Genomic DNA, 16,375 nt, shown 5'->3' with positions numbered 1-16,375 from the left:
TATTTAAATTACGAAGAACAGAACTTAAACACTCTTCGATATATATATGCGATTTTATTATTATTAAGAAATTTTTTAAAGGCATTTAAAATGATTTTTATACAGCTTTTTTTTTTTATCAAATTATAAGTTTATTAAATGCAAATAATATCAGTAAAAATATTTATTAATTTTAGTAATAAATTCAAAGTTGTAATTATATCATTAATAAATTAATTAGTCATAAAGCGATACGTGCTCATTATACACATTAATTAATGTACTAATACTTATTATATTAATCTACTTAAGAGTAGAAGTTGATATAATCGAATAAAATAAGCAAATGATAAAATTATATTTTTCATTTTTTAGGAATTGAAAACTGCTTTTCTACCCTATAATTTAATGCTAACTGCTGCGGTACCAGTGGCTAAATTTCGTTTAGACGAAGGTTACGAAGTTGAAGAACTTGGAAGGTAAATCATTTTAATAACTTTTACTCTCTCTAAAACTATTAAAAAAGTAATTGCGTTAGTTTTTTCCCCGTTTTTTAATAGATTATTAGATCAAATACATCTTATGGCTTACGATTTAAGAGGTAATTGGAATGGTTTTGCCGATGTTCATAGTCCACTTTACAGAAGGCCGAATGATAAATGGGCATACGAGTTCCTAAATGTGGTAAATATCAAATTTTTTTTTGGTGTTTACAAAATTTTATCGCCCGTGAGGAAATATTTGTTATGAATACAGAAGAAAAATATACTTTTTTTAAACGTAATGCTTCTCACGTACTGCCTATAAGCAATATAAGTTGTTGTAACTCGACATAAGAGAAATTAGAAGGGAAAAAAACCTGTCTAAAACATATTTTTTTATCTTTAAAACTTGAAATAAAATAACTTATGGAATCAATACAATTTAATTATATTATTTATTCTTTATCTTATATGAACAGGAATTTTAGTAAAGGGGTCACAAGATCCGAAAGTTGTCTGTTACTTTACATCATGGGCTTCTTATAGACCTCCACCAATGAATTACAACATTAAAGATATACCGGTCGATATATGTACTCATCTCATATATTCTTTTGCCGGATTAGATAACAATACGTGGCAATTGATGAGCTTGGATCCACCATTCGATATTGGGAAAGGTAAAATCTTTAACAGAAAAATATTTTTAGTATAAATATGGCCATGCAGGAATGGAAAATGTATACTTTCTCTTACTATCTTGTTATACAATTTCATATTAAATATAATATTTTGTGTTAAAAAAATCTTTGTAAATAAAGGTAACAATATCTTTTCTACATCAGAAATTACATTAAAACTTGGAAATATTGAAAATTATAGGTTACAACTAATTTACATTAGTACCTTAATGTATCGTACAATATAATTATTTTCTGATACATTAAGGTTAATATATGTATAGACGTCTTAAAGTTGACAAATTAATACAAAAATATGCTTTATATAGGCTATTGTAATTGGATATATATATATATTATATTATTTAAGGACTTGTTATATCAAGGAGAAGAGCACACAAAACTAGAGAACGACAATGATTTTTCATAAAAAATATGTGAAAAAAACGACTGTCATCCTGTAGTTTTTATGCGCTCCTTCTCCTTGATGTAATTAGTCCGTATATGAAGTAAGGTTCTTGTAAACGTTTTTTAGAATAATTAAAATAAGGACAAGAAGCAATTATCATAATCATATATACATACTATATTTTAGTACAGCTAGAGTTGTGTATTACACTCGTGAGCGAATACTATAAATTTTATGATAAATTTAGTCTATGTATTGCGTTAAATATTCTAAGAATATTTAAAAATTTAACAATGAAATTATTAAGAAAATTCTTACAACGAAATTAATAAAACTATGACGTCAACGAAAGCATACCCGCTAATTAAATGACGTTATTTAAATAAATATTTTCCACTGAAAAATTTTTTGATAAGTTTCCAATGAATTTATGGAAATTTTGATTGACGTATATTGAATAATTTCATCACTTTTTTTATTACACATTTCCATTATTTTTAAATATATGTATTTTTTTTTTGTATTTTACTCATTTTTCAAACTATGATAAATTATGTTTCAGATGGTTATAGAATTTTTAACAGTATAAAGAAATCGTATGGAAAAGTAAAAACACTTTTAGCGGTTGGTGGATGGAACGAAGGAGGTAAAAAATATTCAGAAATGGTAAACAACAACAACAAAAGACGAGAATTCGTAGGAAGTGTGGTGCAATGGCTTCTCAAGTATGATTTCGATGGTCTCGATTTAGATTGGGAATATCCTGGTGCTCTCGATCGAGATGGAAAAATTACAGATAAACAAAACTTTGTCTCATTGGTTGAAGTATGATATATATATATATATATATATATATTTAAGTTAAACAATGTAAAATTTAGGGCCTGACATTTTAAAATGTATTATAAGATGCTTTTCTTNTATTTAAATTACGAAGAACAGAACTTAAACACTCTTCGATATATATATGCGATTTTATTATTATTAAGAAATTTTTTAAAGGCATTTAAAATGATTTTTATACAGCTTTTTTTTTTTATCAAATTATAAGTTTATTAAATGCAAATAATATCAGTAAAAATATTTATTAATTTTAGTAATAAATTCAAAGTTGTAATTATATCATTAATAAATTAATTAGTCATAAAGCGATACGTGCTCATTATACACATTAATTAATGTACTAATACTTATTATATTAATCTACTTAAGAGTAGAAGTTGATATAATCGAATAAAATAAGCAAATGATAAAATTATATTTTTCATTTTTTAGGAATTGAAAACTGCTTTTCTACCCTATAATTTAATGCTAACTGCTGCGGTACCAGTGGCTAAATTTCGTTTAGACGAAGGTTACCAAGTTGAAGAACTTGGAAGGTAAATCATTTTAATAACTTTTACTCTCTCTAAAACTATTAAAAAAGTAATTGCGTTAGTTTTTTTCCCCGTTTTTTAATAGATTATTAGATCAAATACATCTTATGGCTTACGATTTAAGAGGTAATTGGAATGGTTTTGCCGATGTTCATAGTCCACTTTACAGAAGGCCGAATGATAAATGGGCATACGAGTTCCTAAATGTGGTAAATATCAAATTTTTTTTTGGTGTTTACAAAATTTTATCGCCCGTGAGGAAATATTTGTTATGAATACAGAAGAAAAATATACTTTTTTTAAACGTAATGCTTCTCACGTACTGCCTATAAGCAATATAAGTTGTTGTAACTCGACATAAGAGAAATTAGAAGGGAAAAAAACCTGTCTAAAACATATTTTTTTATCTTTAAAACTTGAAATAAAATAACTTATGGAATCAATACAATTTAATTATTTATAAAGAGTAATAAATGATAGTTTAATGTTGATTACTCTATTTTTTTTTATTACTAATTGCAGCACGATGGAGCCGAATTATGGGTTAAAATGGGTGCTCCCAAAGAAAAACTTGTAGTTGGGGTACCATTTTATGGTAGAAGTTATACTTTAGGTAACGTTAATTCTGTAGGCATTGGGGCACCAATAGTGCAGTGGCAAGGAGGTGGTGCTGAAGGTCCTTATACTAGAACTAAAGGGTTTTTATCTTATTATGAAGTAAGTAAACTATGTTAGAATCTTTTAAACTTTGTTTATTTTTTATATAAAAGAAAAATTGACTATATTTAATTGTGATGTTTAAAAAGCAACATAAACAAAGTAGATCTTTGGAAATGAAATAAATATGAATCAGTAATTTACATAAATATGACGAGATATTAATCGTATGTAATACCACTTAAAGCCAGAGATTAAACAATGTGAAATGATAGAAAACAAGTTGTAAATGTTTTTTAACTGTCGACAAAGGTATGTTTTATATAAATATGATGTATTTTACAGATTTGCTATGGTGTAAAATATAAAGGCTGGAAGAAAAGCTACGACAAGATTGGCAAATGTCCGTTTGCTTATCATAACGATCTATGGGTAGGATACGAAGACCCATACAGTATCGAAGAAAAAGTAAATAGAAATAATTAATTTAAATATATACTATAAAATAATGCGTAGATTAATTTAAAACGTTTGACTTGATTTTCAGATGAATTTTATCTTAGAAAATAATTATGCCGGTGCCATGATTTGGGCTTTGGACATGGACGATTTTCGAGGCGTTTGTGGCAAGAAGAATGTTTTAATAAATGTTATCAATGATAAATTAAGAAGGCATAAAAGATCTACAACTGTTGCTCCGACAGAAAATTCTACGGACACTTTGATCGATTTACCTGCCACGACTATAAAATCTGGTCTTACATCAAAACCAACTTCTAAAACCGTTCATCCAATAACGACCGCGAAGACTTTAACATCTAAAAAACCTACCTATCCTGATTTTCCAACGACTTCTAAGCAACAACCGACGACTATTAAACGTTTCTCGACTAACAATTACGACTTTACCACTGCAAAACCTTATTATATTTCAACTTCAAAGCCAAATGTTAATTGTTTAGGTTTACATGGTGTATACAAAATAGATAAAAGCGACTGCAGAAATTTTTATTGGTGCGTTTTCGAAAAACCAATTAAGTATACATGCCCCGAAAGTACCGTTTGGGATGCAAAACATAATGTATGTAATTGGCCTTTTTTAACTGAAAGACTCGGATGTAAGAAAATAAACTAGACAGCAATTGTGAAGAGTTTATCATCTATATAACTTCCAGACCTCATCTAAACTACCAAAAGCATCAATTAAATGTCATATAATCAAATTAAAATTACATATTTATAATTAATCGCGATAATTTTTCTCATAGACTGATAATATTGAATTATGCAATGGGTTTCAGAATCAGTATTGGTCTTCGTGATACACAATGGTGATTTTATGAGTGTATAATAAAGCATAGAAAATACACATCAAAATATAATGTGGACCAATATAGAAATGATAATTTTGGCCTTCAAATTATATAAAATTTGACTTCGAATGCTTTATTTTGGAGTGTTAATGAAGTGTTTTGATTCATTTCTCATAATGCAAATGTCGACATATATTATATGTTTATATGAAATGTATCAGTGTAAATTCTAGTCAGGTTTTAAGAATTGTATATGATTTAAATAATGAGATGCTCAAATTGTATTATTTTTAAAATGTTCATTCAGTATAACAAATTCAATGAAAAATATAAATTTTAATAATACAAATATAGTGTATAAAAATAATATATATTTTTGTACAAATTTTATTTTTTTTGTTAAATATATAAGAGCAAATAATTAAATATTTTAATATAATTTTTTAATTATCTATTTGATATAATAATATAAATATATATCGAACTAAATATACAGTGGCCATCGGTTAACGAACAGATCGGATAACGAACACTTTCGCGAAAGATTTTTATGTTCGGACAACGAACACATGATCGGATAACGAACATCCCACAGAACAAACACAAGAAGAAGCGACGTAAAATAATGAATACCGATTGGTCTTCCCTCGTCTTCGGGCAACAATTCGAAACTTTTCGGAGTGTGGGAGACGTCGACATCGACGCTCAAGCCGGTATATACCGATCGGATAGTATTCCTCCGAACTTTGAAACTCTCCCTTGTAATTCCAGCCTTTTATTTTTCTGACAAAACAATTCTATTATGTATTCGCGAGACTGTCGGGTTGGCACTCGTTAAGTTTTGCGTCTGTTTTTCTTTTCGAAAGATGAGAGTATAATAGCAAAAGTGGGCAGAATATGCCTAATGTTGCTGAGCAGAATGGCGTGAACAGGTCTACAGTAGGCAGCAGTTCAATTTTATTTAAGAAAAATACTGTATAATCAAGAAGACTCAAGTTCATAATGGAACCTGAAACGGATCCGACGACAGAAGAACGCCAAGAACTCTCGAATGAAGAACATCAAGAAACTCTGCGAGATATGTTTTCTTCTGAAAAAAGAGGATTAATGCCGATATCTGTTATTAAAGATCGTTTGAAGAAGTGGGAGGATGTCAGAACACGATCTTAGAATGGCATCCAAACCAGGTTGAGGCTTGGGGATTTCTATAATTGCAATGCTAGTAATTACTTACGAAAAATCCTGAAGAAGAGAGAAAAACAATCGACATTAGACAGATTAACCCTTTCAAACAGAAAAAAACACGACTAATAAAAACGCAAGACTATGTATGTATGTATTTCTATTATCATCAATACATATAAATAAAGGTAGTAAGAAAGTATATATTTTTTATTTTGGGGGGTCTCCAGAACCAATTAATCAAATTCCCATAGAAACCTATGGTAAATCGATAATCGGTTAACGAACAATTCAGATAGCGAACAAAGTCTTGGAACGGATTATGTTCGTTAACCGATCACCCACTGTACTTTAAACACATTTTATGTCCTTAATTTTAATTAAAAAGTTTCATAGAGGGAGAGAAAAAAAAAGTAAAAACAGATTAAAATTTTGATGCCTTAAAAAAATTAATTGAGCTAATTTTAGAGATTTAAAGTTGATAATATCGAATGAAATTTATCTCTATTGAATGAAAAATATCTCGAAAATAATGAAATTGAGGAAGGGATAATAAATTTTATTAAAGTAATTACATAGGAAGTCATGCATGGAGAATTGGAAGGGGATCTGTTGTTGATCTTGAAAATGATTTTCAAGATCATTTATATTGTAACTTAAAAGTAAAAAAGATTGAAGTGATCCAAAATTAAAACTTAGTACATTGAATTGNGAATTAAATAGCAATCTGCAACCATACCACATACATTAATTAATGCATTTTAATTACATAAAATATTAATAAATTATATAAAACTTTTTTAAAAATAGATTTTTATAAATAATTTATAAGGCATGTTTGAAGGACTCAAAGAAAAAATTTCTAGGACGATAACTTTATTACCTGTCCTTCTGGATAAGTTTAGTATGCAAGACATAAAAATTTACTTTGTGGAATACGAAATTTTTTTCTTTTTCTCTCTTGAACTTAAGTTTTGTTTAAAGAGAGAGAGAGAAAAAAACTTATATTTTAAATAAAACTATTTTAGAATACAAACAAATTGGCAATGTCTGCAACATGTCCGTCTATCTATCGATTTAAGAGAAAAAAAAATAAAAACAAAAAATGCCAACAAATTTATCCTGATAGTAGAAAGATGTGTTACAGTATCGAACTGTTGTGTTCTAAACTTAAAAAAAAAATAAAACTTTGTAACTAAAATGTGACCTTTTTATTCAGATTTTACGATTTTACGTATATAAAGTTTACCTTTTTTTTTTTTTCGTTAAAAGGTGTTAAAGATGCCCTCCATATACAACTTTTACGTGATATTTTACGTACTTTTAAAAGTATTTTTATTCTTTAAAATCACGAAGATCAGCTTTAGAAAAAGACGTAAAATATATTTCATAATATAAATTTTAAAAATAAATGTTAAAAGTATTCATAAATTTTATTCTGTATGCAAGATAAATCTACAAGTTTTTTTTAATCGTTTAAAAATATTAAAAATAAAACTGGTGAAAAGTATTCTTTATCTATCAAAAATAAAATTAATTAAAATCTATAAGAAATAATTTAGAAATTAATTATATGATTTCATACGTTTTCATAATACACGAAATTACAATTTTATCATAAAATAATACAGAACAAAATTACAATTTTATCATAAAATAATACAGAACAAAATTACAATTTTATCATAAAATAATACAGAACAAAATTACAATTTTATCATAAAATAATACAGAACAAAATTACAATTTTATCATAAAATAATACAGAACAAAATTACAATTTTATCATAAAAGAATACAGAACAAAATTTTAAATTTATGCAGGGATTAAGAAAACTGTATCCATTTATAGAAACTGTAAACAAATCTTTATATAGTTTTGCAACGTGTTTTTTGATATAAACTCTTCATTAATATTATTATTAGTTTTAAATGATATCTCGAAGAAATAACTATTATAAATATGATAGATCCCTTTATAAAGTCTTAAAGTCTATCAAAAATTTTGGTCTGTATCCAAGAATACATTTCATTTTTTTTTAATTTATGTAAACAATATAAACCATATTCAATAACGAATGTATCGAAAACACGTGTACATTGTATGAATTACTGTAGAGGAAGAAATGTTACCGTGTATTTTAATCAAGTTTACCTTGAGTAGACTTAACGTTATCAGTAAAGGTCGTTATAAATGATGACCTTTTGACCACGTGTCGCTTCTTTTTAACATTTGCCTTATTCGGGAAAGCAGCAATGACATCTAGACAAGTGATTAATGACTTCCGAATTCCACATAATTAACTGTGTGGTGACAAACGTTGCCTACTAATAAAACAGTTGCTATGATTAATGAGTGTTATTGGGAATGTAGGCTATTATGTTGTTTTTATATTTAAAAAAAATCGTACTCTTAAGTTGCTTAATTAATTTTACATTTTGTAATTTATCAGACTAATTTATTTATATTTGTATAAATGTATGTATGTTTGAAAAATTAAATGTTTGACTTTAGTTTATTTTATTTCCATTTGTTAAAAGTATATAAAATTTCCACAGGAATAAAGGTAATTGCTATATATCATAAATATTTAAATACCAGTAAACAATAATAAAAATTGTAATATATAATCGATAATTATTCAGAAAAACATAAATAGTTTTTATTATTTATATTATTAATTATATAATTAACTTTTTGCAAAGATATAAAGTTTAGAATTTCTCAAAAAGAATGAAATTTTGAACTACTTAAACTAATAAATAAATTTAACAATAGAATGTTATAATTTATGAATAATTTCTAAATGTATATATCTTGAATATCTCTTTAGTGAAATTAAAAACAAATATATCTAAACAACATGTTTGTTGAATTTATAGGCATAGTATGTAAATTGAAAAATGTAGTACTTAGAGTCATATATTTCTATGTTTGATATTTATAAATGAAAAGACATCAACTTCATACAGTTATTTAAAACTAATATCTCTTTCAGTGCAAATAAAATATGTTAACAGAAAAACGATAAAAAATATTATCTACATGCAATAATGAATTTAAAAATGTTGTATTTGATTCAGGTGTATACGACGTGACTTAAAAATATTACCTTTTATGCAAATGTTTGAGATATAAATCGTAAAGTATCACGTGTATTTGAAACAAATTTAAATATGATTATTTTTAAGTGAAAATTATGAAGAAAATAAACATAAAATGCCAGTTCCAGTCGAACAAAATTGTTATTTTTATTAAATTTTTTCCTTTAAAAATCTCTTCAAGTAAATGTTCTTCTTTTTAAAAATAAGATATATTAAAAAATAAACTTTTATTAATTGAATATAAAGTTAAAAAATTAAAAGTTAATAATAAATTTAAAATATATTAAATTTTTTAATTACAATATTTAAATAAAGTATGCTTCAAAGTCGAATAAAATGACAAACTACAAAGCAAAATAAGGAGGGAAAAAATCCAGTTTAATTAAAACATCGAAAGGATGTTTAAACTGAATGTTACAATTCCTTTCAGTAACAAGATTAACAAATTATTTACCGTAATTAATTTCAACAAAGGAAGAAGGAAATGACTTTATAAATCATTTGGATCTAAATTTCAATTTAAAGTTAAATTAATGTGATCATGTAAATAGATTAAACGATAATAAATATTATTAATGTTCTTTTAAATACTGTAATTATTTGATAAAACTGAATTTTAACAGATTTACTTAACGAACTTTTTCTTTTCTTCTTATCTGATTAATTACTTTGTAATATTTTTATGTACCGTAAACAAAATTATATAAATCTGTATCCTCGTTTAGCTGGAGGCTGTGGTATACAACGATGTTCTAATGACTGTAATGTTTTCATTGTAGTATAATACATTTATTATTATTATTATTATTACAAGTCGACCCCCCTATAACACTGTTGATAATTCTGTTTTATATGAATTCCATGTTGTACGAGTCACTTAGATTTTACAAATACGTGAGCCGTTCACAGCCCGGCACACGTATTTGTAAAGTCTAAGTGACTCGTACAACATGGAATTCATATAAAACGGAATTATCAACAGTGTTATAGGGGGTCGACTGTATTATTTTAGTTTTGGATATCGATATTTCAGTTACTATTCAGTAATAATTTCAGCTCAATTTAAGTTTAATAAAGTAAATATTGGAAACAACTAAAATTACTTCTTCTCTTTATTTATTTTAGTCGTGATTACTTATTAATTCGTTATTATTATTTGCTTAATCAAGTATTCAGCTCAGTACTGAACGTTATGAATATTTACATCAGAATTTTTAATACTCGTTCTATTTACTGCAATTTTTTACAGAGGAATCACAGAGTACGTGTTCGACTTTACATAGATTTCGTGCAAATTTAATCGTATAAAAATTTTAAAAAGTCAAAATAATTTCTAAATCTTCAAAATATTTTATTTCATTGCTTTATTGGAGGATACTAAAAGAAAAAAAGGTTAATAAAATCACGAGCACTTTCAATCCTTTCTAGGGATAATAGGTTTTCGTGTCTAATGTATTGTTTAACAAACCTCTGGGAATTCTATTCCCATTTATCGGGTTTGTTATATTATATTCCATTCCCCATAACAAACACAATAAAAGAGAATTTTATAAACAGAAATTCATTATATTTTCTACCCTTGAAAAGATAAACCTATCGCATTATTTGATGTGGCTGGAAAACTATTATATACAACACTGTAATACTGTAAAATGTACATAAATATTGTCAATAAAAACAATTCAAAACTTAATAGTCATATTTAATTTTTATCTGAGTTATGATCTCACAGGAACGTTTTAACTGACGTTCCACATTGTTTAATATTTCAGCCTATTTAATAAATGATAATAAAAATACATTCAAAAACAAGTTAATTAATAAAAAATATTAAAACGTGACTATTGAATATATTATACTTTTCTCTCATTTAAAAAAGATTATTCATGAAAAAAAATTGTTTTTAAACGATACTCTAAGCTCTGTTAATCTCTTATTAATACGAACTTTTTTGAATCATATTAATCTGTGAAGTTCTCTAATCATTTAATTTGATTCTTATTTTACTAAAGAAAAGTCTTGCTACCGAGAATGCCCTTTTCGATTCAATTAATGTGGGTGAAATCGTCTTTAATACATAAGAGAAGACGGATGTTATGTGCTTTTTCACTTGTAATTTTTGAATTAAAATCACGTAACTTCCGGTTAACTATATAAGAAAGTTTCAAACGATATATATATAATATATCTTTCGGAACTTTCTTATATAGTTAATCGGATTATCCTGCCCCTAAAGTTTCCATATCTAGTCTCATCTTTCATCTATCTAACTTCGTTGTAGAGATTAAGAAAAGGCTGACAGATAGACGAACGGACGAACGACAGTAAAAATTTATAGGTCTACAATCTTTTCAAATTGCAGCCAAATAATATTTAATAAATGAACTAATTAATAAATCTTTTTAAATGAAAATAACGTTGAGTTAATTGATAAAATATAGTCAATTTAAAGCTTTAAAAATTGAAATTAAATACAGTCGATTATACTGAAAGAAGAAAAGTTTTTGCAACACAATTTTCTTTCTTTTTTTCCTTTTTTTTTGATGTTATTGAAAATCCCACAATACATTTTCTCTTTCGTTAATTGAAAAGTTTTCTCTTTGCTTTCTTCAAGCTCTTTATAGAAAGGACGTGTTTTGGAAAAAAAAAACTCATTTAAGTACAAGAATTGTATTCTTTACTTTAATAATTCAAGATTTTTTTTTATTAACATGTATTAATAATCTTTAAAAGACATATGATACATACACATAAATATTCTTAATACAAATAATATTTATTTATTTTAATAATTTTTTTTCAATAAATTACAATAAAATTAAAGTCTTTATCATTCGAATTTATTTTTCTTTCAAACAATAATCTCTTGTGGCATAACAAATTAATAAAATAATGTTTTAGTTACGAAGTCTGAAAATAAATTCCAATTTAAAATAACGTCTAGTGAAGTAAATTATTTTCTCAATTAAGTAAACACAAATTTATTCAACTAAAGAAACAATTTCCAGTTTGAAACTCGACTAGAAATGTGCTTGTTAACGTTGCTGATAATTTTAGCGAGACATGTTCATCAAAATCGATTGTACTTTGTGTAAATGTTAAGATGAAATCCAAGTAGACATTAAATTACATAGAAAACGAGATGTTACAGATTTACAAACTTTTCTATTTAACTCTTATTTCTTTTAGATAAAAATTTTTTTTTTATTATTATTATAGTAAATTGGAAGTGTTTATATATTAAAAAAAATCAAATTTCAAATATACTATTTTAAAGTTGTTCTAATTAAGTTGTAATAAATACTTTGAAATTGTTTATTTTAATTATATTTATGATATATTTATCAATTTTATTTTTAATCCAATAACGTCTTTCATATGTAATTCAATAAAGCAATAAATAAATAATAATAATTTGAATGAAATCTGAAATATTTCAAAAATATTGTTTTTTTTTTCTCAGATTAATTAAATAAATTATTTTTATTATTTATTTAAATTGATAAAATTAGAAAGAATAAATAGACATTCACGCTTAATTAATAATAGCCTGTCTTAATTCTCAAAATAAATATCTTATTTAAAAATCTATACGATTAGTTTCTTATTATCCTAGTTATTAGTAGCAAGTTACTTTCTCGGATCAAGTATTTAAATTTAATCAATTCTTTAATGTTGATTAAAGCACAAACACGAATAAAAATGAATTTTCCAAAATTTCAATTTTTTAAGCCATTGATTTTTATGATATAACAATTTATTTTAAAGCATATTACTGAAATTCAATGCCAAAAGTCATTATCAATCATTTCCTATCCACTTCAGGATGAAGTTCTTTCCAAGATTTTTTTTCTATGACTTTTCTTTCCATGCAAAATTCTCATTTCATGTTTCCATTCAGGACTGTCATTTCAATTTCATAGGATGTTTTCCATATTTTCTTTTTTTTACAGCATAGAGTGAGTTTATAACTTTAATGTTATGTATCATGCCCATTGATAATAGTCCAAGCAATAGAATATCAATATCAAATACATCAAACTANCATAAAAATTACATGAATTTGGCGAAAGATAGAGTTCCAATAGTTGGGTTCCAATGCGTATCGATTGAAATCAAGTCTAGCTTTAGCAAATTAAATTAATAAAATTTTAATAAGAGATAATATTGCTGTCATGAAGAAAGGTATTTTTATGTTAAAGTCTCATATCTTCTCTTAAAAGCTAAATAAATGCTAGTACTAAATTAGCTAATGTTCAAATGCAATAGAAAATTATTAAAATAATGTTTAAATTATCTTAAAAAAATCTTTTAAACTGAATTCTATCACATACACAGAATATAAATTAACAAAACTATTTTTGTAGTAAATTAATTTAATAAATCTATTGTTTTTATAGTACACACAGTACACAGAGCAACTTTAAAAATGGTTATAAATTAATTACTGCGATTAGTTAATTAGATGAAATAGATAATTGATTTTAATGTTCTTAAATTTTTATTGTACAATAAAACCTTTTCTGTAACTGGACACTTTTACGACCGAATGAACTGAATTAATTTTCTTTAAGAGATATTTTTTTCCATAAAAATAAAAATTAAGTTATTACTGAGTTGACTTCAAGGGCAATTAACGAAATACAAATTATAATATGAAAATATTAAATTCAAGTTTGTCGATTTTCAATTAGCTTAGCAGGAAATTCTAGTTGTGTAGGAAAAAAAAAAAGTTGAAAAATAAATCTGATATAGTCGCTGCACGATTTAATTCATGTAATATGTATTATTGCTAATTTGTTAATCGTGAACTAAAAAAGAAGTAAATTAAAGAAAAATTAATTATATACTTTTGCTTAGTTTAGAATTTTTAAATTAAATTAACATTTATTTCTGATTTTAAATCATTCTAAAAAATGAATAAATATCATTTTAAAGTGATGAAGTTTTTATATTATAATAACAAAATATTATTCCATTGGCGCTTTTAATTGTGATGAACAATATATTACAGTTGGTCAGTATAGAGTGATTCGTTTGAAGATAATTTGAAGCTGTATCATGATAAACCCATTAATTCTACCTTACGAAGTTCAAATTCTGCCACAACGACAAGAGAACGACGGAAACGAAAATGTCAGTAACAATAAAACAATGCACTAAATGTGTCTTTTGGTATGTAAACTTTAAGAGTATTGCTTAGAGCATGTACAGTACAAGCAGAGAGAGTACATTTTCAGATAAGGTACAGTACAACAGCGTATTGTCATATTTTGTATCTCAAAGTATCCAAGAACAGCCATCCTAGACTTTTCCTCGGACTATGCATCAAAGCAATTTAAACATGGGCTTCTTTCTGAGGATCACACTCATGACCACCGGAGTGTGGTTTTATGACTGATTTCGTTTCTTCAAATGCTCAATACCAACGCATTATGCAATCGTACTTAGGCACGTTCCTGAAACTATAAACATGACAAAATTCGTGTCTAGCAGCATCACACTTTCAGTATCAAAGGGCAAGCTTATTGCGTTGCTTCGTGGTCAGTACCATTTCCACCTTTGTCACGAAACGAAACACAATTAAAACTTCCACCCTTTCTTTTCTCTATGACAGAATTTGAACTTCACAATACTAATATGTTTATTAACACGGCTTTCAAATTATTCCTACTCAAACAAATTACTCCGTACAGTACATAAAAGTACAAATATACAGTAGAAAAAAAAGTGAAGAAAAGGTGTTGATTACATTTTTAATTGTTTTCTGCTGGGTATAGTTGTGGTTTATATACAGTAGAATTTCCAATACGGCCACCTCCTAACAATGACAATCTCTAAACAGCAACCATTTTTTTTCAGGAATTTTTTGAAAAAAATTGAATGCAAAATAACCTCAAAACAACAGTTATTTTTTACGCTTCCGTCGGTGGGCATTGTTTAGAAGTTTGTATGTATATATGTATATACAATTTTAAGATTGTTTTGTGTATTTTATGGTATTATATAGATGAAAAAATAGTTTAATTAAAAGAAACAAAAATTTCATTTGATTTAAGGAATTTAAAATCAAAAGGAATAATTCAAAAGGATTTAGAATTTATCAAGAGCCGATCCGAGAAGAAAAAGAAAGATGATAAAAAGAGTATGAGAAGCAAATAAAAATAGATAAGTTAAGAGTAAGAAGGAAGGGTCCTTTATGCAAATTCAACAAAAATATATTGCAAAAAAAAAATGTGTTTCAATAATTTTTCGTTAGATAATTAGAAAGATGTTTTCTGTTTGATACTAATCTGATTATCTGATTATACACAGAATTACTCAACACATGATATGACACATGACAGTATCCTTTGATCTAAATCTAGACATTATTATTATTTTTTTCTGAAATATATTTTTAAGCAAAGTATAAAGTATGTTGCGAAAAAAACAAAACAAATGTAGATAGAGATAATGCTTATCAAAGTCCAATATCTTTTCTTTAAAAACATTTATTAACTTTATATAACTGTAATCCAAGAAAATTAATAAAAGAAAACAAAGTAAAATCCACTGAAGACGAATTTATTAAATTTCTACTTTTTGTCACGTAATTCAATTTTAATTTAAAATTATATCGCAATATAATTTATTTGTTACAATATTTTATTCAACAAATTTAATTACTTAATTTTATTTAATTAAATATAAAAATTTATATTGGAATTATAACTTAATTATTCATATGATGTACATTTGATTTTTAAAATCTGTTCAATATAGTGTATAATATTTTATGACTCAGTAGAATGTTTTATGTTTATATAGACTATATATATATATATCATTTGTTATCATATACAGTAAGTATATATAGAGCTAAGTTAACAAATAAATAAATAATATAAATAAAAAAATTTCATAGATTATACATTATTTATTTTTATTTCGAATAATGCAAGAATAAAACTTATATAATTCATAAAACTTCTCACTTTATACATAAAAATTACATGAATTTGGCGAAAGATAGAGTTCCAATAGTTGGGTTCCAATGCGTATCGATTGAAATCAAGTCTAGCTTTAGCAAATTAAATTAATAAAATTTTAATAAGAGATAATATTGCTGTCATAAAGAAAGGATTTTTATGTTAAAGTCTCATATCTTCTCTTAAAAGCTAAATAAATGCTAGTACTAAATTAGCTAATG

At 25.7% G+C, this 16,375-nt stretch overlaps 1 pseudogene; it reads left to right on the top strand.

The window, feature by feature from the left end:
- LOC111619458 overlaps positions 1–5,128 on the top strand; it is a 10,162-nt pseudogene extending 5,034 nt beyond the window's left edge.
- The last annotated feature ends 11,247 nt before the right edge of the window (positions 5,129–16,375 follow it).

The sequence above is a fragment of the Centruroides sculpturatus genome, unplaced genomic scaffold, assembly GCF_000671375.1.
Source record: "Centruroides sculpturatus isolate CEXI.00-Female unplaced genomic scaffold, Cexi_2.0 scaffold107, whole genome shotgun sequence".
Taxonomy (NCBI): Eukaryota; Metazoa; Arthropoda; class Arachnida; order Scorpiones; family Buthidae; genus Centruroides; species Centruroides sculpturatus.
Note: the sequence above shows the minus strand (reverse complement) of the source record. Positions and strands in the feature narration are given on the sequence as shown.